Here is a 10000-nt window from a genome sequence, read left to right as displayed (position 1 = left end):
CGTATTTTTTAAAACATGTTTCTTTTGTAGTCTTTTTATACATGATCCCAGGTAACGGAATTTTCAAGTGGAAAATTATTGATATTTTACTTTCATATTGGTAATATATATATATATATATATATATATATATATATATATATATATATATATATATATATATATATATATATATATACATATATATATATATATATATATATATATATATATATATATATATATATATATATATATATATATATATATACGCATGTATATATATATATATATATATATATATATATATATATATATATATATATATATATATATATATATATATATATATATATATATATATATTTATATATGTGTGTGTGTGTGTTTCTGTGTTTGAATATATATATATATATATATATATATATATATATATATATATATATATATATATATATATATATATATATAAATATATATGCATATTTATATATACTATATATAGATGTATATATTTATATATATATATATATATATATATATATATATATATATATATATATATATATATATATATATATATATATATATATATATATATATCATCATCATTAGCATCATTTCCTCCAACGATTATTGCCGCAAAGGGTCTTCCTTAGATTTCGCCAGTCATATCTATTTTGAGCTTTTAAATCAATACTGCTCCATCACGTTGCATAGTCCTCAGCCATTTAGGAGTGGATCTTCCAACTCTTCTAGTGTCTTGTGAAACCCAATTGAAAGTTAGGTGAATTAATCTCTCTCGAGGAGTGCGGACATCATGCCCAAACCATCTCCATCTACCCCTCACCATGATCTCACCCACATATGGCACTCGAATAATCTCTCTTATCGTTTCGTTTCCTGCCACTTAAATCCTGATATTTTCTGAGGGGTTTGTTCTTTCATCTGCAAAATATGTTGGATACTTTTTCATTGTTATACCACGATTCCTGTCCATACAGTAATACCGATCTCACTTAACTGACATATAGTCGGATTTTTATTTACAATTTCAGGCGAATTGATATCCAAATTTTATCTAACCTAGCCATTGTTTGATTTGCGTTTTTAATCTATCATTAAACTCTAACTAAAATTATAATGATCCTGCATTATATATATATATATATATATATATATATATATATATATATATATATATATATATATATATATATATATATATATATATATATATATATATATATATATATAAAATATGTATAAATATATATTTACAGTATATATATATATATATATATATATATATATATATATATATATATATATATATATATATATATATTTATATCTTCAATGTTTTTCATATAAAGCTCATATGTAACTAGGTCCGATAGCTCAGAGGTTAGAGACTTCCCCTCCAGAATCAAAACACAAGATTTAAGGCCACACCATTACATTATACCCTTCTTAGTCCAAACAATGAAATGTGTACCAGGTTGTTAAGTGCCTATGTTTCGTCGCATGAAAGAAGGGAAAGTAGTGGATGCCTGATCATCTCATTCCTAAAGAAAGGCTAAAACCTGAAAGGTTTACAATTCAAAGATATATCACTTCATTAAAATCAATGTTCAAGCTTTAATAAATTTTCTTGTTTTTAACGAATTACTCTTAGTTTCTATTAAGATATCAGTAATATTGTCGTTTTCCACACTTCGTTGCAACGAATTCCAGATTTCAGGTAATTTCACAAGCATTAGATTTGACAATGACGATATAAAATCTTTTTTTACTTTGTGTGCCCCGGTACTTAGAATAGAAGGGGAATCCCTTATTAAAATTTCCAAAAGTAAAAGACATGTGAGTGGAATGAAGACACGTTATACCTAAAGTAATCGTGTACATTTTTCTTTCTATTTTCTCCTTTCCTTCTCTTCTTTATTTTCTTCCATCTCTATAATATCATGATTGCTATTGTTTTCTTTCCCCATCCCTTTCTCGTTTCAGCTCTCCCTTTCTGCTCTATTCCTGGCACACTTTTCCACGTTACTGCAATAGTTCATGATTACCTACTCTCCCTATTCCTATAAAGCTAAATACATTTTCATCTGTCTACCTACACGCCCCTCTCTTATTTATGCACGGGGTTACTGAATCCTCTATTACAATGTGTAATCTCGGCAGTATTTTCCATACTGACCATGCCATTGCATACTACGTCCATTTTCACTGATGAAACCATCCATATTCATAGGGTTGATTTTTCGCTTGTGATTTGTACTGTAGTGAGCTTTGTTTTGTGGGATTCGTAAATGAACATTTCTCTCTATATATTCATATCTGCCTGCATTATTTACACATGTTTTCTGAGAGTTTTTTATCTGTTTATTGGTATGTCTATCTTGTAGTTAAGTTAGCATATCAAACAGCAAGGTTATTCACGTCTGTCTTTATTGATTTCCCAAGTATTTCGTGGAGTAGTTAATGGTAATAGTAACTCCTTTAGATTGTTGTTTTGAACTAAGAATCTTTTATTATCAGTGAAATCAAAGAAAAATCGGGAAGATTAAAGCTAGTGTGAACACCTTAAGATCCGTGATATAAATTTTTTTCCTGCTAGAAATCCTTTACATAATAACATAAAACAAAATATTATTTCTCTATGAATATGAATCTTATTATTTTTCATATTCATCAACCTGGGTACAAAAAGCGTAAAATTAAATAGCACTTATTTTGTTTGTTGTGGATATTAGAAAAATAAAATCTAGTTTACTATCTGCTCATGAAACCAAATTTTACAAAGTCGTTTCTCTTCATGGGTTTAAAGAGTTAAACAAGTTCATTTTTTGAGAGTTGTATATGTATCCGTATGTGTGTGTCTGTGTGTTTGTGTGTGTGTGTATGTGTGTTTGCGTGGATCAGTTAATTGCCTTTTCATATATGGATTATCACGAAAACTAAAGGAAACCAAAAGAGTGGAAGAATTATTCATAATTCCTCCTTATTCAACTGCATTTTCACTTCCTGAGAGAAAACACCCAATTGAAAGTTATAGAAAACTTTTCCTGAAACAGCAATAATGTCGAAAAGAGGAATGAGTGCACGAAATGAAAATATTATCAAAATGTCTATCGTATACTGCTTCTTCATATACAAGAAACTCACATAATCAATGGAATAACGGAGAAATATCTAGAAATATTCATATTTCTTAGGGAGTCCAATATGCCTCGGTTTTCATCTGCCGTGTTTAATTTTGGGGGTCACACAATTGGCATTCATTTGGTATATTGGGATGGCTTCTTTTTTTTATAGGTTTGTAGTTGTCTTTGATTTTTCTTCGTAGTTATAATTGATATTTAACAAATGCGCCTTTTGTTTTATGATCTGATGTGTCAATATATTCTGTATTAAAAAATAATATAGTTAAATAAAATGATGTTATATAGATAAATGAATAAATGAAATCGCAGGGAACTATGATTATAAAGCTATCGCATTTCTAAGAGAATTTTGATGAGTTTAATTAAAAAGAATCAATGTGTTTTGATAAAGGTAATCTGCGTATTATATGCTTATCCGGGCAAAACAATTTAGAAGAAACGTTTACGTGACCAGGATTATTAGCTCCGTGATAGAAGACTTGCGCCCAAAATCAATAGGATGTAGACCGACCGAGGGATGTGTATCTCCCGAACATCTGGAGTTCCCCGGAAACTTAGTCCTCAAATTGCCTTACCCGAACTAATGTTGTTCACAAGTATTCCCACTTCAACTAATAGTTTGTATCCTGTGATGGCAAGAGCCATGAAACCATAAGATTCCGGTGAACAGGTAATGGAGACATTGCATAGACGTAGTAAAATTATAATTAATAACAGTCGCATGGTTTAAAACTCAGAATTACTATACGCAAAGAAAATTTGCTAGTTTCAGTTGAAGATTTGTTATATATGTTATACTCGATAACAGACTGAAAACTTACATGCCAAAGATTAAGCGATAAGAAAACCAGTTCTGTTTATCAGAGAACTTATTTTCCTTTTATCCAATCCCAGATCGAGAACACTATTCTCATTGAATCCTTCACTTTGCAAAGTATGATTATAAATTTACTCATTCACAATCATTGTGGATAATCGCAACTTATATCCTAAAATCTTTGGTAGCCTAAAGTTTTCCTTTCTCATTGCAGTAATTTCATATCTCATTGGAAAGAAAAGACTTAGTTTTGTTCTTTTCATTTTATTATTTAAATAATTGGATCAAATATATTTATATTTAAGAAGGATCGACCCAGCAACATGACTTATACTATCTAATGAAAGTGCAAAAAGAACTATTGAATTATTAATACCGTCTGTAACTTTTAGTTCTATTAGGATTTGGGACTCAAATTTGCTTTAATATCGTCGTCCATACCCACCTTTCATTGTGTATAATTATCAATACATTCTTACTAAGGAGAATCTTTAGATCAAGATGACCATTAGATGTGCAGTGATAGGTATCGTGAAAAATTCAGACTAAAATAAAGAAATTCTGTGAATACCATCAATGATGTCAAAAACTGAGTGACAGAGCATGACGTGACGGGAATAACGAGGAAGTGCAGGGAGGCAACAAGGGTGGTTGGAGACAATAAGCATGTACCAGGACTGAACAACAAACCCACCAAGTGCTCCGCTTTTCTTCGTCTTCTTCTTCAATGGCTTCAGCTTTTCCCATTTCTATGTGGGTTCGCTGTTTCTAGTTAGCCTTCTCCATCTTCATTTGTCCTGTACACCTTTTTTTCTCAGACCCTTTTCCTTTATCTCATTCAATAATTTATCTTTCTACGTGGACCTTCTCCTCCTCCCTCTGCCCTCCACCTTCATGTTCATAAAAATTTTACATATATGTTCATCCTCTCTCCTGAAGACATGACCAAACTAGTTCAGTCTTCTTTTCTGAACATTTGAAACCTCAAACCCATTAACTGTTCCTCTGATCCATTCATTCCGAATCTTATCTTCGTTTTTTTTTTTTTTTTTTTTTTTTTTTTTTTTTTTTTTTTTTTTTTTTTTTTTGTGACACCATGCATCCACCATAGCATTCTCATCTCGGCCACTTCCATTTTTCTTTCTTGCTCCTGCTTTATTGGCAAGTCTCTGGCCAATAGAACTAGGCTGGTCTCTCTCCCAAATGGTTATATTCCCATCTCTCCCTAATCTAACATATTGTTGGCAACCACTATACAGTATGTACCTGTGGTAAAATTTTCTTAAAATTCCACAAGTAACCTATGCGTAATAATATTAATAAACGTACCATCAAAGTAAAAAAGAAACCGTCAAAAAAATGTATCAAGAAACTTAATCACCTTCGCCCATCATATAGGTGGTAGGCTGGCCAGGGCACCAGCCGCCCGTTGAAATACTACCGCCAGAGAGTTATTGGGTCCTTTGACTGGTCACACAGTACTACGTTGGATCTTTCTCTCTGGTTACGGTTCTTTCCCTTTGCCTACACATATGCCGAATAGTCTTGCCTATTCTTTACAGATTCTCCTCTGTCATCATACATCTGACAACACTGAGATTACTAAACAATTCTTCTTTGCTCAAGGGGTTAATCACTGCGGTAAGGGTAGAAGAGAGACTTTAGCTATGGTAAGCAGTTCTCTAGTCTTGGGTACTGCCAAAGCCTCTGTACCATGGTCTTCCACTGTCTTGGGTTAGAGTTCTCTTGCTTGAGGGTACACTCGGGCACACTATTCTATCGTAATTCTCTTCCTTTTGTTTTGTTAAAGTTTTTATAGTTTATATGGGAAATATTTATTTTAATGTTATTACTCTCCTTAAAATATTTGATTTTTCCTTGTTTCATTTCCTCACTGGGCTATTTTTCCTGTTTGGGCCCCTGGGCTGATAGCATTCTGCTTTTCCAACTAGGGTTGTAGCTTAGCAAGTAATAATAATAATAATAATAATAATAATAATAATAATAATAATAATAATAGAGAAATTTTCCTTACATATGATTATTCGTTACTTTCTCAAAGAATTATGTAGAAGGAAATGACCACGTCAATAGAAGGAATAAACAGCTAACAAGCCAATGAACTAGAATGGAGGTATCGGTCCATCTTGCAAATGAGACGAGGATGCTTAATCACCTCGATCTCGAGCACGACGCTCAACTGACCAAACACAGGGGTCACTGCCCTCTTTTTCCCTCGAATTTTCCTCATACTCTCTTTCTCTCTCTACATACACACATACACGTGTCTATACATACACACATGCATGGGGAATGAATGTATATTTTGCTTTACCGGCTAGGGTTGCAGCTTGATGGATAATTATAATGATTATGATATTTGCGAGGTTATTAATTCTCTTCCGTTTACACTTTTATTAGCGCCCTGCCCTCTCTCTCTCTCTCTCTCTCTCTCTCTCTCTCTCTCTCTCTCTCTCTCTCTCTCTCTCTCTCTCTCTCTCTCACTCAGAAGATAAGAGGCAATTTGAAAAGCTTCAAGATATGCTATTAGAACATAATGTGCAACAAATAAGCCACATTCCAACAAGAAAGGAAAATATCCTAGATCTAGTATTTGTGAATGAGGTGAATTATGTTAAAGAAATAATAGTGTATAACACGGGAATTTCAGACCACAATGCCATATAATTAATAGTCCATTCTAAAGCAAGTGATCGCAGAATTAATCAAAGCACAAAACGTTTGGAAGATATGGAAAATATAATTTTTACAGTAAGAATATAAAATGGTCCGAAATAAATGAAGAATTGAACAAAGAATGGGAAAATTTATTCGTAAGTGATTATATAGAGGTAAATACGGACATACTGTACAAAATACTGGAGAAAATTGTTGAAAATATGTACCGAAAAAAAAAATCAATAAACAAAAAACATGCGTACCAAGAGGCAGAAGGATCTTATTTCAGAAAATTAGAAAATGGAAGAAAAATCTTGCAAAAGAAAACAATGTGTGGAAAATGATGGAAATAAAATGTAAGGTAGAAAAGGCAGAACAAAAGATTATACAATCGAAAGGAAATGAAAAAAGGGACTGAAAAGAAAGGACTCTTCAATATATATATATATATATATATATATATATATATATATATATATATATATATATATATATATATATATATATATATATATATATATATATATATATATATATATATATATAAATACTTTACTCTTATGCAAAAAAGATGAATGAAGGGAGATTACAAATAGGCCCTCTAAGAATTGAAGGACGGTTAACGAATGAAAAAAAGGAAATATGCAACATATTAGCAAAAAAATATAAGAGTGAGTTCACGCCAAGAATTACGAATGAGAATAATGAAACAGAGATGAGAGAAGAAAATTTTGAATATCTATCGGATATAGATATTAATGAAGCAGATATTGTCAAGGCTATAAGCGAAATTAAAATTGAATCGGCAGCCGGACCAGATGGAGTCCCGGCGATTTTGTTAAAAAAAACTGCACACACTATCGCGAAGCTGTTTGCAATACTGCTAAGACAAAGTGTAAATATAAGCGAGATATATGTTAAACATAAATTAGCTTATATAACCCCTATTTTCAAAAGTGGATTAAGACTAGAGGCAAGCAATTATAGACCTGGTAGTCTAATATCACATATTATGAACGTGTATGAGAGGGTAATAAAAAAGAAAATAATGAACTATTTGGTTAAAAATAATTTTTTTAATATAGGTCAACAAGGTTTTATGCCCGGAAAAAGTACACAAACCCAACAGATAGCACACCATGAAAACATATACAAAAATATGATAAATGAAAAAGATACAGATGTGATCTATCTACATTTTGCAAAAGCCTTTGACAAGGTAGACCATAATATATTGGAGGAAAAAATTAAAAAGCACAATATTGTGGGAAAGATAGGAAAATGGGTAAAAAATTCCAGCAAAACAGAAAACATATAGTGGTTGCAAATGACGAGAAAACAGATGAAGCTCAGGTAATATCTGGCGTGCCACAAGGTACGGTATTAGCTGCACTACTGTTTGCTATGATGATCTCAGACATAGACTGTGATGTTAAAGACTTTATAGTGAGAAGTTTCACAGATGACACAAGAATAAGTAGATAAATTACTTGTTATGAAGATAGGAACTCACTACAAAGAGATCTAAACAAAATATGTGAATGGGCGGAGATAAATAGGATGGTATTTAACTCCGATAAATTCGAATCAATAAATTATGGAAATAGAGAAGGAATGGTATATGCATACAAGGGACCTAATAACGAGACAATCACAAACAAGGAAGCAATTAAAGACCTTGGTGTAATGTTAAATAGGAATATGTTATGCAACAACCAAATAGCAACATTGTTGGCTAAATGTAAAGCAAAAATGGTTATGTTATTCAGACACTTTAAAACAAGAAAAGCTGAACACATGATCATGCTTCACAAAACTTATGTACGTAGTACACTCGAGTACTGCAATGTGATATGGTAACCACACTACCAAAAGGATATTACACAAATAGAAAGTGTACAAAGGTCCTATACTGCTAGAATAGAAGAAGTTAAGGACCTTGACTACTGGGAAAGACTGCAATTTCTAAAAATATACAGTCTAGAAAGGAGAAGAGAACACTACATGATAATACAAGCATGGAAGCAAACATCATGGAGCTAAAAATATCAGAAAGAGCAAGCCGAGGTAGATTAATAGTGCCAAAAAATATACCAGGAAAACTAAGGAAGGCGCACAAGACATTAATCCACTACGCACCATCATCGATAATGCAGCGACTATTTAATGCGCTGCCAGTTCATCTAAGAAACATATCAGGAGTGAGCGTATATGTGCTCAAGAATAAGCTCGATAAATACCTAAGAAGCATCCCGGACCATCCAAGACTGGAAGATGCAAAATACACCAGAAGATGCATTAGCAACTCTCTGGTGGATATACGAGGTGCCTCACACTGAGGGGCCTGGGGGAACCCAAACATAGAATAAGGCAATAAGGCAAGGTAAGGCTCTCTCTCTCTCTCTCTCTCTCTCTCTCTCTCTCTCTCTCTCTCTCTCTCTCTCTCTCTCTCTCTCTCTTACCAGTGATTTGAGTGGCAATTTTTACATCAGTTCCCTTGCCTTCACTTCATTCGTTTAAGTTAACAATGGGGCCGTCTTTTACTTCAGCTGTGATTTTAAATGTAAAGATAAGAAGCTTAATTCTATGAATGTTTGTTTGCGTATTTGTGTGTTTTTGTGTGTGCATTATTCTAGAGTATGTGGGATGCTGAATACTTGTTCCTTGGGGGAAAAATGCGTATTTTAGCAGATATTTGTTCCAGCGATTATTTCTATCTAATTATTTGTTGGCTTGTCAAATAATTTCCCTCAAAATCTCCCTTTGTTATCACATTTTTTTCTTAATGCATCAAAAAAAAAAAAAAAAATTGAATATTGTCGTAAAATCTTTCATTTACAGATAAAATCCGACTAAGAAAATGAGCATGTAACGTCTGTGAATAACATCAAAATACAGTAATTTGTTATGTTCTTTTCATATATAATTACTTAATAAACTTATTTCTTTATTTGAAATCAATATGGAAACTAAGAATGATTGTTAAAACAATTATATGTACATGCAAATATACATACACTAACAGTTATATATACTGTATATAAATATACATATATATATATATATATATATATATATATATATATATATATATATATATATATATATATATATATATGTATATATATATAGTTATATATACTATATATAAATATATACATACATATATATATATATATATATATATATATATATATATATATATATATATATATATATATGCGTGTGTGTATATGTATGTATATATATATATATATATATATATATATATATATATATATATATATATATATGTGTGTATATATATATGTATATATATATATATATATATATATATATATATATATATATATGC

Source organism: Palaemon carinicauda, chromosome 8 (genome assembly GCF_036898095.1).
Source record: "Palaemon carinicauda isolate YSFRI2023 chromosome 8, ASM3689809v2, whole genome shotgun sequence".
In the NCBI taxonomy this organism is placed as follows: domain Eukaryota; kingdom Metazoa; phylum Arthropoda; class Malacostraca; order Decapoda; family Palaemonidae; genus Palaemon; species Palaemon carinicauda.
Note: the sequence above shows the minus strand (reverse complement) of the source record.